Source organism: Ptychodera flava, chromosome 16 (assembly GCF_041260155.1).
Source record: "Ptychodera flava strain L36383 chromosome 16, AS_Pfla_20210202, whole genome shotgun sequence".
Lineage (NCBI taxonomy): Eukaryota > Metazoa > Hemichordata > Enteropneusta > Ptychoderidae > Ptychodera > Ptychodera flava.
In genome coordinates this window covers 40,015,090-40,028,271 of record NC_091943.1, presented here as the reverse complement: position 1 = coordinate 40,028,271, position 13,182 = coordinate 40,015,090, and positions in this window count along the sequence as shown.

Below are 13,182 nucleotides of genomic sequence, written 5' to 3'. Positions count from 1 at the left end.
AAGGCTTAGCTGTAAGTAGTAACAAGGGCCAGCCATTTGAGAATTTTCATGTCAGAACATTGAAGTCAACAAAAATAATCGTGTGTGGGAGTCAATGGTAAATTCTCCTTGCACATAACAGACCAACCAAGTGGGTGAAAAAAAGTTCTTACAATTGGCTCAATACCGCTTTATACTGACTTGGCTGATGGGAAATTGATACTGTCTGGCAGGGAAAATGATAAACCAAAAAACTGACTGGATGAATAAACCACCACAAACAATAATCAGTCGTTTATCTTAGTATCAGGACATATGATAGAGGGCTATGGCCGGCAGAAATCAAAATACTCGTGTTTGATTGTGTCAGGTGACAAATACCAGCCTGAGTAATATGGTGAATTCATTGTTTTGATATGACATCCAACATACTGCAATAAAGTAAGATTTTAATGTGGTAGTCATAGGAAGTTGTATCCTTTGAATGCAAAAACAATCTCAGCCAGGAATTGTGGATAATTTAATGACTGGTATATAAAAACAACACAATCCATACGAGTTTATGACTATCAAGGGGAGGCAATAGAGATACACTGAACAGTAGGTGACACCCAATATATAGAATACAGGGGATAATATTTGTTTTCTTATGAGAACTCAAAAATAAAAAGGGCAGTTGTTTGCAATGACACTTTAAGGTATCCAACAAGTAGCAGGAATTAAAGGTTTTATTTTGTATTGGGACTGGGGGCGAAGAATATTTAAATTTGGGAGATCTTTTGACCAGATAATTTATTTGAGGAATCGGACATCAGATTCAGATTATGTTCAAACAAGAGCAAATAGAGTTTTCATATTTTAATGTTGATGTCAAGGAGAGTAATATGTTGAATAGTGAACGGCAAATTCTTCCTGCATGTAACAGACCTAGTCAAGTGGTGAAAATAGTAGTAAATCATGCTAAAATTTGTTGCTATGAAGTAGGGTTTCAAGACCACGATTGTAGAAAACAATATTAGCTGCAGAAAGGGTAGCTGAAAGTTAATTGACACAAGCGCCATTAGCCAGTTTTCTTGTTCAAATGTTCTACTCTTCTGTAACAGACTTAACCCCTTACGTGCCAGACAATATCACTTCCCCATCTGCCAAGTCAGTAAAAACCAGTATTGAGACAAAACACATGTTTACCCACTTCACTTGGTATGTTATGACATTTTTAGTCTGTAAATATCATGTTTATTGTATCTATGCTTAGGGGCCTTCAAATGTTCTATATTTTGTAATATGAACCATATGGGACATGTTTTGCTTCACTGGTTTTCACCAACTTTACCTGATGATGAAATATGAACTTGGCAGGAAAAGTGTTAAAAAGCTTTGTGAGTTAAGACACATGTAACTTTGTCTCAGTACCGCTTTTACTGATTTAGCAGATGGGAAAGTGATACTGTCTGACAGGAAAATAGTTAACCTCAAAACTGACCGTTGAATAAGTCACCAAAAATGAGGGACAGTTGTTGATCTCAGTGTCACAACTGATGGTAGTGGACAATGGCTGGCGCAAATCAAAATTATTCTCTTTGATTGTGTCAGATGACAAATCCAAGTTCATATGGTAAATCATTGTTTGCTATGACATCCAACGTTTTGCAATTGAGTAACATTTTGATGTGGGGAGTCATTTTACATCTTGCAGGGCAATTTAGAATGCAAATAACATGCAAACATGTACAGTTAAGTTCATTTGCGTTACGAAGTAGGGTTTTGAGACCTAGATTGTGAATTAGGACAACAATGCAGAGAGGGTAGCTGAAAGTTGAACAAGCACCATTCGAGAGTTTTTATGACTATCAAGGGGAGGCCAATAGAGATACACTGAACAGTTAGGTGACACCCAATATATAGAATACAGGGGACAATATTTGTTTTCTTATGAGAACTCAAAAATAAAAAGGGCAGTTGTTTGCAATGACACTTTAAGGTATCCAACAAGGAGCAGGAATTAAAGGTTTTTATTTTGTATTGGACTGAGGGGCGAAGAATATTTTAAATTGGGGAGATCTTTGACCAGATAGTTTATTTTGTTGAATCGGACATCAGATTCAGATTATGTTCAAACGAGAGCAAATAGAGTTTCATATTTTAATGTTAATGTCAAGGAAAGTAATATGTTGAATAGTGAACGTCAAATTCTTCCTGCATATAATAGACTTAGTCAAGTGGGTGAAAATAGTAGTAAATCATGCTCAAAATTTGTTGCTATGAAGTAGGTTTCAAGACCACGTTTGTAGAAAACAATATTAGCTGCAGAAAGGTAGCTGAAAGTTGACACAAGCGCCATTAGCCAGTTTTCTTGTTGAAATGTTCTACTCTGCTGTAACAGACTTAACCCCTTACGTGCCAGACAATATCACTTCCCCATCTGCCAAGTCAGTAAAAACCAGTATTGAGACAAAACACATGTATTTTTACCCACTTCACTTGGTATGTTATGACATTTTAGTCTGTAAATATATTTTATTGTATCTATGCTTAGGGCCTTCAAATGTTCTATATTTTGTAATATGAACCATATGGGACATGTTTTGCTTCACTGGTTTTCACCAACTTTACCTGATGATGAAATATGAACTTGGCAGGAAAAGTGTTAAAAAGCTTTGTTGGGTTAAAACACATGTAACTTTGTCTCAATACTGCTTTTACTGATTTAGCAGATTGGAAAGTGATACTGTCTGACAGGAAAAGAATTAACCTCAAAACTGACCGGTTGAATAAGTCACCAAAAATGAGGGACAGTTGTTGATCTTAGTGTCACAACTGATGGTAGTGGACAATGGCTGGCGCAAATCAAATTATTCTCTTTGATTGTGTCAGATGACAAATCCCAGTTCATATGGTAAATTCATTGTTCGTTATGACTTCTAACATTTTGCAATTGAGTAACATTTTGATGTGGGGAGTCATTTTATATCTTGCAGGGCAATTTAGAATGCAAATAACATGCAAAAAGTTAACTTTGATCCATTTGTGTTATGAAGTAGGGTTTTGAGACCTAGATTGTGAATTAGGACAACAATGCAGAGAGGGTAGCTGAAAGTTGAAACAAGCACCATTCGAGAGTTCTCATGATGGAATGTTGATCTCAGGAAAGTACTTATGTTTTGTAGTCAATGGGAAAATCTTCCTGCACAAACCAGAGCAAGCCAAGTGTGGGTAAAAAAACCAAGTGGTAAATTGGCTTATTACCATTAATGGTTTGGCTTATCCGAAGTTGATACAGGAAAATAATTACCACAAAACTGACTGATTGAGTCAGCTACCACAGATGAGAATCAGTTGTTGATCTTGGTTTAACAACATATGGTAGAGGACTATTGCCAGCGGAAAAAAATATTGTCTTTGATTGCATAGGTGACAAATATTAGTTAATATGGTGAATTCATTGTTTTGTTATGACATTCAACTTTTTGCAATAGAGTAAGATTTTGATGTGGGTAATCATGGAAAGTTTTACCCTCACTCTAAATGTGAAAGTTATCTCAGCCAGGAATTGTGGATTTGTGAATAATTAATGACTGATGTATAAAACATAACCCATAGCTACTCTTGTTAATGACTATCTAGGGGAGGTCAATGGAGATATACTGAACAGTGGCAAAACTCAACATATAGAATACAGGGGATATTATTTTTTCCTTATGAGAACTCAAAAATAATTGGGCGGGAGTTTGCAATGACACTCTAAGATATCCGACAAGTAGCAGTAAGGAGTTTACTTTGTATTGGGACTAAGGAGCGCAGAATATTTAATTGGGGTAATCTTTGACCACCGAGTTTATTTTTTGGAAATGGACATGAGATTCAGAAAAGGTAGTCTTTAAGTGCAAACAAGGGCAAATAGAGTTTTCACATTGGGATGTTCAAGTAAAGGAAAGTGATGTTTAATAGGTAACGACAAATTTTTCCTGCATATAACAGACCAAGTCAAGTGGATGAAAATACATGCGGTTAAATGGGCTAAATTGCCTTTTTTAACTATGACTTGGCAGATGGAAAATTGACACTGTCTGGCAGGAAAATGGTTAACCACAAAACTGACTGGATGAATAATTCACCACAATCGAGGGTCAGTTGTTGATCTTACTGTCAAGACACATGGTAGTGGACAATGGCCGACGGATATCAAATTATTCTCTTTGATTGTGTCAGATGACAAATTCCAGCTCATATGGTGAATTCATCGGTTTGTTATAACATGACATTTTACAGTGGAATAAGGTTTGAAGTGCGAATAATTTAATATCTTGTAGGGCAGTTTTAAATGCAAATAACATGTTCACAGTTAACTCATTTGTGTTACCATGATTGAGGAATTGAATAGGACTTCAGATGTAGAAAGGCTTAGCTGTAAGTAGTAACAAGGGCCAGCCATTTGAGAATTTTCATGTCAGAACATTGAAGTCAACAAAAATAATCGTGTGTGGGAGTCAATGGTAAATTCTCTTGCACATAACAGACCAACCAAGTGGGTGAAAAAAAAGTTCTTACAATTGGCTCAATACCGCTTTATACTGACTTGGCTGATGGGAAATTGATACTGTCTGGCAGGGAAAATGATAAACCAAAAAACTGACTGGATGAATAAACCACCACAAACAATAATCAGTCGTTTATCTTAGTATCAGGACATATGATAGAGGGCTATGGCCGGCAGAAATCAAAATACTCTTGTTTGATTGTGTCAGGTGACAAATACCAGCCTGAGTAATATGGTGAATTCATTGTTTTGATATGACATCCAACATACTGCAATAAAGTAAGATTTTAATGTGGGTAGTCATAGGAAGTTGTATCCTTTGAATGCAAAAACAATCTCAGCCAGGAATTGTGGATAATTTAATGACTGGTATATAAAAACAACACAATCCATAGCTACTTGAGTTTATGACTATCAAGGGGAGGCCAATAGAGATACACTGAACAGTAGGTGACACCCAATATATAGAATACAGGGGATAATATTTGTTTTCTTATGAGAACTCAAAAATAAAAAGGGCAGTTGTTTGCAATGACACTTTAAGGTATCCAACAAGTAGCAGGAATTAAAGGTTTTTATTTTGTATTGGGACTGGGGGGCGAAGAATATTTAAATTTGGGAGATCTTTTGACCAGATAATTTATTTTGAGGAATCGGACATCAGATTCAGATTATGTTCAAACAAGAGCAAATAGAGTTTTCACATTTTAATGTTGATGTCAAGGAAAGTAATATGTTGAATAGTGAACGGCAAATTCTTCCTGCATGTAACAGACCTAGTCAAGTGGGTGAAAATAGTAGTAAATCATGCTAAAAATCTGTTGCTATGAAGTAGGGTTTCAAGACCACGATTGTAGAAAACAATATTAGCTGCAGAAAGGGTAGCTGAAAGTTAATTGACACAAGCGCCATTAGCCACTTTTCTTGTTGAAATGTTCTACTCTGCTGTAACAGACTTAACCCCTTTCACCAACTTTACCTGATGATGAAATATGGACTAGGCAGGAAAAGTGTTAAAAAGCTTTGTGGGTTAAAACACATGTAACTTTGTCTCAATACCGCTTTTACTGATTTAGCAGATGGGAAAGTGATAATGTCTGACAGGAAAATAGTTAACCTCAAAACTGACCGGTTGAATAAGTCACCAAAAATGAGGGACAGTTGTTGATCTCAGTGTCACAACTGATGGTAGTGGACAATGGCTGGCGCAAATCAAATTATTCTCTTTGATTGTGTCAGATGACAAATCCAAGTTCATATGGTAAATTCATTGTTTGTTATGACCTCTAACGTTTTGCAATTGAGTAACATTTTGATGTGGGGAGTCATTTTACATCTTGCAGGGCAATTTAGAATGCAAATAACATGCAAACATGTACAGTTAAGTTCATTTGTGTTACAAAGTAGGGTTTTGAGACCTAGATTGTGAATTAGGACAACAATGCAGAGAGGGTAGCTGAAAGGTGAAACAAGCACCATTCGAGAGTTTTTATGACTATCAGGGGAGGCCAATATAGATACACTGAACAGTAGGTGACACCCAATATATAGAATACAGGGGATAATATTTGTTTTCTTATGAGAACTCAAAAATAAAAAGGGCAGTTGTTTGCAATGACACTTTAAGGTATCCAACAAGTAGCAGGAATTAAAGGTTTTTATTTTGTATTGGGACTGAGGGGCGAAGAATATTTTAAATTGGGGAGATCTTTGACCAGATAGTTTATTTTGTTGAATCGGACATCAGATTCAGATTATGTTCAAACGAGAGCAAATAGAGTTTTCATATTTTAATGTTGATGTCAAGGAAAGTAATATGTTGAATAGTGAACGGCAAATTCTTCCTGCATATAACAGACCTAGTCAAGTGGGTGAAAATAGTAGTAAATCATGCTAAAAATCTGTTGCTATGAAGTAGGGTTTCAAGACCACGATTGTAGAAAACAATATTAGCTGCAGAAAGGGTAGCTGAAAGTTAATTGACACAAGCGCCATTAGCCACTTTTCTTGTTGAAATGTTCTACTCTGCTGTAACAGACTTAACCCCTTACGTGCCAGACAATATCACTTCCCCATCTGCCAAGTCAGTAAAAACCAGTATTGAGACAAAACACATGTATTTTTACCCACTTCACTTGGTATGTTATGACATTTTTAGTCTGTTAATATCATGTTTATTGTATCTATGCTTAGGGCCTTCAAATGTTCTATATTTTGTAATATGAACCATATGGGACATGTTTTGCTTCACTGGTTTTCACCAACTTTGCCTGATGATGAAATATGAACTTGGCAGGAAAAGTGTTAAAAAGCTTTGTGGGTTAAAACACATGTAACTTTGTCTCAATACTGCTTTTACTGATTTAGCAGATGGGAAAGTGATATTGTCTGACAGGAAAAGAATTAACCTGAAAACTGACCGGTTGAATAAGTCACCAAAAATGAGGGACAGTTGTTGATCTTAGTGTCACAACTGATGGTAGTGGACAATGGCTGGCGCAAATCAAATTATTCTCTTTGATTGAGTCAGATGACAAATCCAAGTTCATATGGTAAATTCATTGTTTGTTATGACTTCCAACATTTTGCAATTGAGTAACATTTTAATGTGGGAAGTCATTTTATATCTTGCAGGGCAATTTAGAATGCAAATAACATGCAAAAGTTAACTTTGATCCATTTGTGTTATGAAGTAGGGTTTTGAGACCTAGATTGTGAATTAGGACAACAATGCAGAGAGGGTAGCTGAAAGGTGAAACAAGCACCATTCGAGAGTTCTCATGATGGAATGTTGATCTCAGGAAAGTACTTATGTTTTGTAGTCAATGGGAAAATCTTCCTGCACAAACCAGAGCAAGCCAAGTGTGGGTAAAAAAACCAAGTGGTAAATTGGCTTATTACCATTAATGGTTTGGCTGATCCGAAGTTGATACAGGAAAATAATTAACCACAAAACTGACTGATTGAGTCAGCTACCACAAACGAGAATCAGTTACTGATTTTAGTCTCAGTACATATTATACAGGACAATGGCCAGGGGAAATCAAAATGATCTCTTTGATTGCATCAGATGACATATTTAAGTTTTTATGGTTAATTCATTGATTTGTAATGACATTTAACATTTTGCAATGGAGTAAGAAATTGGACCAGGCACGTCTGAGATATCTTACTAGACGGACAAATTGCTGGACAGACAGATGCATGGACAGACAAAGCCAAACTAATAAGTCCCACTGGAAAAAATTTAAAAAGTTAAAGGAAATTAAAACTACCTTTTGGAAAGGTAACTGAAGTTAAAATTTGCCAGGAGGCCGAAGCCACTTGCTCCTACAACTGAAACAGGATAAATTTCCCTATACAGCCGCTACGGAAGCAAGCTTGGGTTACATTACCGTAAAGGTTAGCCTGGCCGGCGATGTAAAGAGACGCCTCCCCAAATAAATTTGGTGGGAACAAACATTGCTGTATAACATGTTTTCAATCTGAGTTGAACTCACAACCTACGCTATCCAGTCATATAGGAGAGATGCAACAGATATAACAGCTTAATTTCTTCGACAGACATTACATTTTATAAATCACAAGGCAGCATTGAAGGCATATAAAGGCAAATTAACAATAAACTTCATTTGTGTTTATCATGATATTGTGGAAAAGAGGTAGTTTTACTTGAAAACCAGGGACATTAGAGAGTTTCAAGTTGGAGTGTTAAAGTCATGGGAAGTAATTATTCTGGACACACTGTATATAGTCTGGACACACAATCATAAATTGTTGCAAAAAGGTACTGATTTCCATTGCCCTGTATTATTTGTCCAAAATATATCTGTGTAGTTGGGCAGTGTTAGAATGCATATAAACATGATGTTTATGGACTTACGCTGCTGTAACAGACTTAACCATTAACCTGCCAGGCAGTATCACTTCCCCATCTGCCAAGTCAGTAAAAAGCCAATGGGCTTGGTATGTTGTAGCATCTAGTTTTCACCAACTGTACTTGATGGCGAAATATGAACTTGGCAGAAAAAGAGTGAAAGCCATGTTGGTGAAAATACATGTAGCTTTGGCTCAATATCACTTTTACTGATTTAGCAGATGGGAAAGTGATACTTTCTGACAGGAAAGCAGACAATACTTGCCAGATGATAAACAACTACAAACTAGAATCAGAAAGACAAAAATATGTGGACAATAATCCAAGAATGACAACGACACCAAATTTTGTGGACTTTTATATGGACAGATTGTAGAGGATCCTTATCAGGGCAATAAGCTAATGTATTAAGAGGCTATACAATGTAAAATTGAATGTAGACATTGCTGATAATTGATGTAATTTGTTGTATGACCTTTAAAATTGAAGCACCTTTTCATGAATAATTCCTCAAAAATTACACTGTCAATTGGAAAACATTCTGTTTCAAAAGTATATGAGCTGTTGATCAACAATTTCATAGAAATGCTAAGGATTTAAAGAGACACGTATTATGGGGGTCACTAGAGCTAAACAGCTAGTCATAAGTAATTTGCTCAAGAATAGACAGAGACGGAATCTTGTAAATAATTCATTGTGGGCCAAAGCAAGATTTTGAAGCTTTTACTGAAAGGTTAACATAATCTTTTAAACAATAAAACTTACAAATATATTGATGGCATCAAGAGAGTATATTCAGGTTTTATGCTGGGCACTAGGAATAAAGCATGCAATGTGTAGTAGTTGATTTTTGCTAGGTTTTAGGAATACAGGGCATATAATATTTAAAGTGGGAAGATCTGAAAAGTGATCTGATAATCTGTTATCATTAGAAATTGGAGAAGTCGGGCAATGATTTATTTTTGAATGGAAGTCTATCTATTAGAGAGTATTCTTTGTACTGAATATATCACATTCACATTCAGGTTTAAATTCAGTCACATAGGAACGGACAGACCAACAGAAATAATAAGATAGTCTGTCAGTGTCTCTCTATCTCTGTTTGGTCTATTTGTATCAACCTTGACTCTAATTCTAGGCAATTAAACTTACAGATATTTAAACCATGCCATAGGTGTGCTTAAAATTTGAGCCAGGGGAATACGCATAGAATAGACAGAGATAGTAAGACAGGCAAAGAGAGACAAAGACATACTACCTCTGTGTTCTCTTTGTATCAACCTTGACTCTAATTCTAGGCAGTTAAACTTACAGATATTTAAACCGTGCCATAGGTGTGCCTAAAATTTGAGCCAGGGGGGATACACAGAGAACAGACAGAGATAGTAAGACAGGCAAAGAGAGACAAAGACATACTACCTCTGTGTGGTCTCTTTGTATCAACCTTGACTCTAATTCTAGGCAGTTAAACTTACAGATATTTAAAACATGCCATAGGTGTGCCTAAAATTTGAGCCAGGGGAGATACACAGAGAACAGACAGAGATAGTAAGACAGGAAAAGAGAGACAAAAACATACAGAAAGAACAGACAGAAAGACAGAGACAGAGACAGACCCAGTTTTATTACAGTTGGTCTGCCTTCCCTCCATCTTGCCATGCAATATGCGCCTCTTCAATAATCTACCAGGGGACCGAAGGGGATATTTTATGGTTGATTTGCTAGTTTTATTGATAGGCATAATGCTGGTTTGAAATCGAGCTTAACTACCTCTCACAAGTGATTTAGAGGGGGTAAATAGGCAGCAAGTTTGTAAATATTTGAGATACTTGTAAAACCTGAAAATACTCTCTGTGTGATTACCGTAATTTTAATGTAAATAATTCAGTTGTGGGGTTAAACAATATTTGGGAGGTTATTATGCAGGACAAACTCAAATGTTTAAGCGTATAAAACAAACAAAATACTGAAGGCAATAGCAACAGTGTAGTCAGTTTTTTGCCATGTATTAGGGATATAGGGCACACAATAATTGAATTATGAAGATTTGAAACATTTGGTCTTCATGGGCAGGTTGACAGCGGTGAATGGTGCTGACAATAAAAGGACATGAAGCTTACACATGCTAATATCTACTCATTCTTGTAATGTCATTAATGTTTGGGGAAAAACTTTGCTTGGACATTTTGTCTTTTTTTAGGAAATGGGCCAAAGGAGAGTTTTCTAGTGTGTGGTGGGCAAAAATAATATATGAGCTGACAGTGCAATTTTGGAAAGGAAATTTGGCATCCACCGATTAGGATTCGCTTTTCTCAGGGAACTTGCCAATCGGAACCAGTAAAAAAATGGAAGAGTTTCCAAGTTTGTGTTGCGAGACCAATTTACAGATAAAAGGTAGAATGTTTAATGATTTCACAAGAAAAAATGAGTGGACTGCAATAGCCTTAATTACCACAATGATGGAGTTCTTTAAATGATCATCTACAATCTGTCCATTAACTGGTAAATGTGACAAAAATATTCTTTGTAGCTTGTGGGAACTAGCCTTATTCAACCTAAAGGTTAAAGTATATTTATCAGCACTTTTGAAAAGATATCATGAAGACATTTGACGTGCTCATGTAGGTCACAGAGTGTTGTTCTCACAGAAAGTTAAAAGGAAATTTATCAAGGCATGTCTTCCTAATGGCTCTGGACATTGTGGTAATATGGGATAGTGACAGAAAACAAATTGAAGTGCACATGTATGCTTTACTTTATTATCCTTGTGCCAAGTTTAAAGAAATTGGGTCATGTGTGTCTGACATATCTGACAAGATGGATAAACAGATGGACAAACAAATGGAAGACAGACGTAGGGGAACAGAGCTGAATGTATGTCCCCAAGGACTTTGTCCGTAGGAAGTTAAAACTACCTTTTGGAAAGGTAACTGAAGTTAAACTCTGCCAGGAGGCCGAAGCCACTTGCTCCTACAACTGAAACAGGATAAATTTCCCTATACAGCCGCTGAGGAAGCAAGCTTGGGTTACATTACCGTAAAGGTTAGCCTGGCCGGCGATCTAAATGTTACGCCTCCCCAAAAATTTCCAGTGGAAACAAATATTGCTTGTATGAATACCTTTGTCATGAATACAGACATAATATTTTATAAATCTAAGGCAGCTTTGAACGTATACAAAGGCAAGCAAACATTTATTTTTTCATTTGCGTTTATCATGATATTGTAGAAAAGGAATTCATATTTAGAGAGGTAGTTGTAACAAGGGACATTAGAGTTTTCAAGTCGGAGTGTTGAAGTCATGGAAACAAACTAGAATCAGTTGACATTAGTGTCAGGACAGATGGCTGAGACCATTGGCCAGTTTAATTTACAATGCTCTCTTTGATTTTAGCCAGAAAGGTATATTGTAATTGAGAAAATGCCCGAGTTTAGATGATACGAAAAGATCATGAATGATTCCTCAAAAAATGTTTGGCACTCAAATAACAACACAACAAGGAGGGGATTGGCAACAGAGCACAACAGTAGGTCACAATAAGTTTGATAGTGGGTAGATGGATAGCAAATTTGTAAATGATAGAACAACCGTTTTCATTTTCTTTGTCATCTTGCAGATATGCGATTTATTTATTAATTACTATCAAGATTATTAAGCCTGTCTGCAAATTTTTAATAATTAACAGTAACTATACTTGCATTTAGCAGATTGTCAGGGTAGTAGTAACAGGATATGGGAACACATTAAGATCACATCAGGGTATGTAATATTGTCATCCATTTTTAACTATAGTTCCTGACTTGGACTTGTTGACTCATCAGACTAGGTATTGTTATTTGAATGATCTTCTTTCCACTCAACTTACCTTTGCTGACTTGTCGGACTGGGTATTATGGATTAAAACAATCATCTTTCCAGTGTACAAGTGACATTTTAATTCATGCTAGCGCTGAATCACAGATTACTAACATATACATATATTGATAATTTGTCCAAAGCAAGTCATTCACTTAATTCTTTTAAACTTCTGTCCTTAAAATTGTCCAAGGGTGGTGGGTACGAAGTTCACTATCTGCAATATCGCAATATAATCTACTACAACTAAATTTGTCACATTTAATTTAATTAAGTGTGAATGGTTTTTGATTTGAAACTACTTGGAAACTTTACTTAACCCAAAATATCCAAGATAATGTTAAGTCACTTATGATATCCATTTGCATTGCCATCTTATGTTATTTTCATTCTGAACAGCACATTTGGAGTCCAAAAATGTAACGATGTACGAACAGCTTCAATTTGTATATAGGCCATCTAAGACACATATTAAGTGGAGTATCAAAACAGTGCACACAGCAGATTTCAGGAAGTCCCATCATTACAAATCACACAGGTCTGTGTTAACGTTACCATCCATGAGACATCAACTACCAGTTTGGCAGTGGTTCCTCTTCTTTGCACATGCTATCTGGAAGTCCCTGGCTTAAACCAAGTGGTGTAAATAGAACCCATTGTGTGGCTTGATAGGAAACATATTAACCATGGAGCTATACCTGAATGGCAAAGGAAATAATATTGCTTTTTACAACAGCAGCATCTTATACAATGTAAAATACAAACTTAGGAAATCACACTGCTCTTGGCCAGCAGCACAAATAGCACATAATCATGTAAAAGTGTAAACAAAAGTATTTGTTCAGTGTTAAAGCACCAGTAATGCTAATTTTCTACCATTTTTTAAGTTGTGTTTGAAATGGTATCTTCAACTTATAAACATATGATGCTAAAT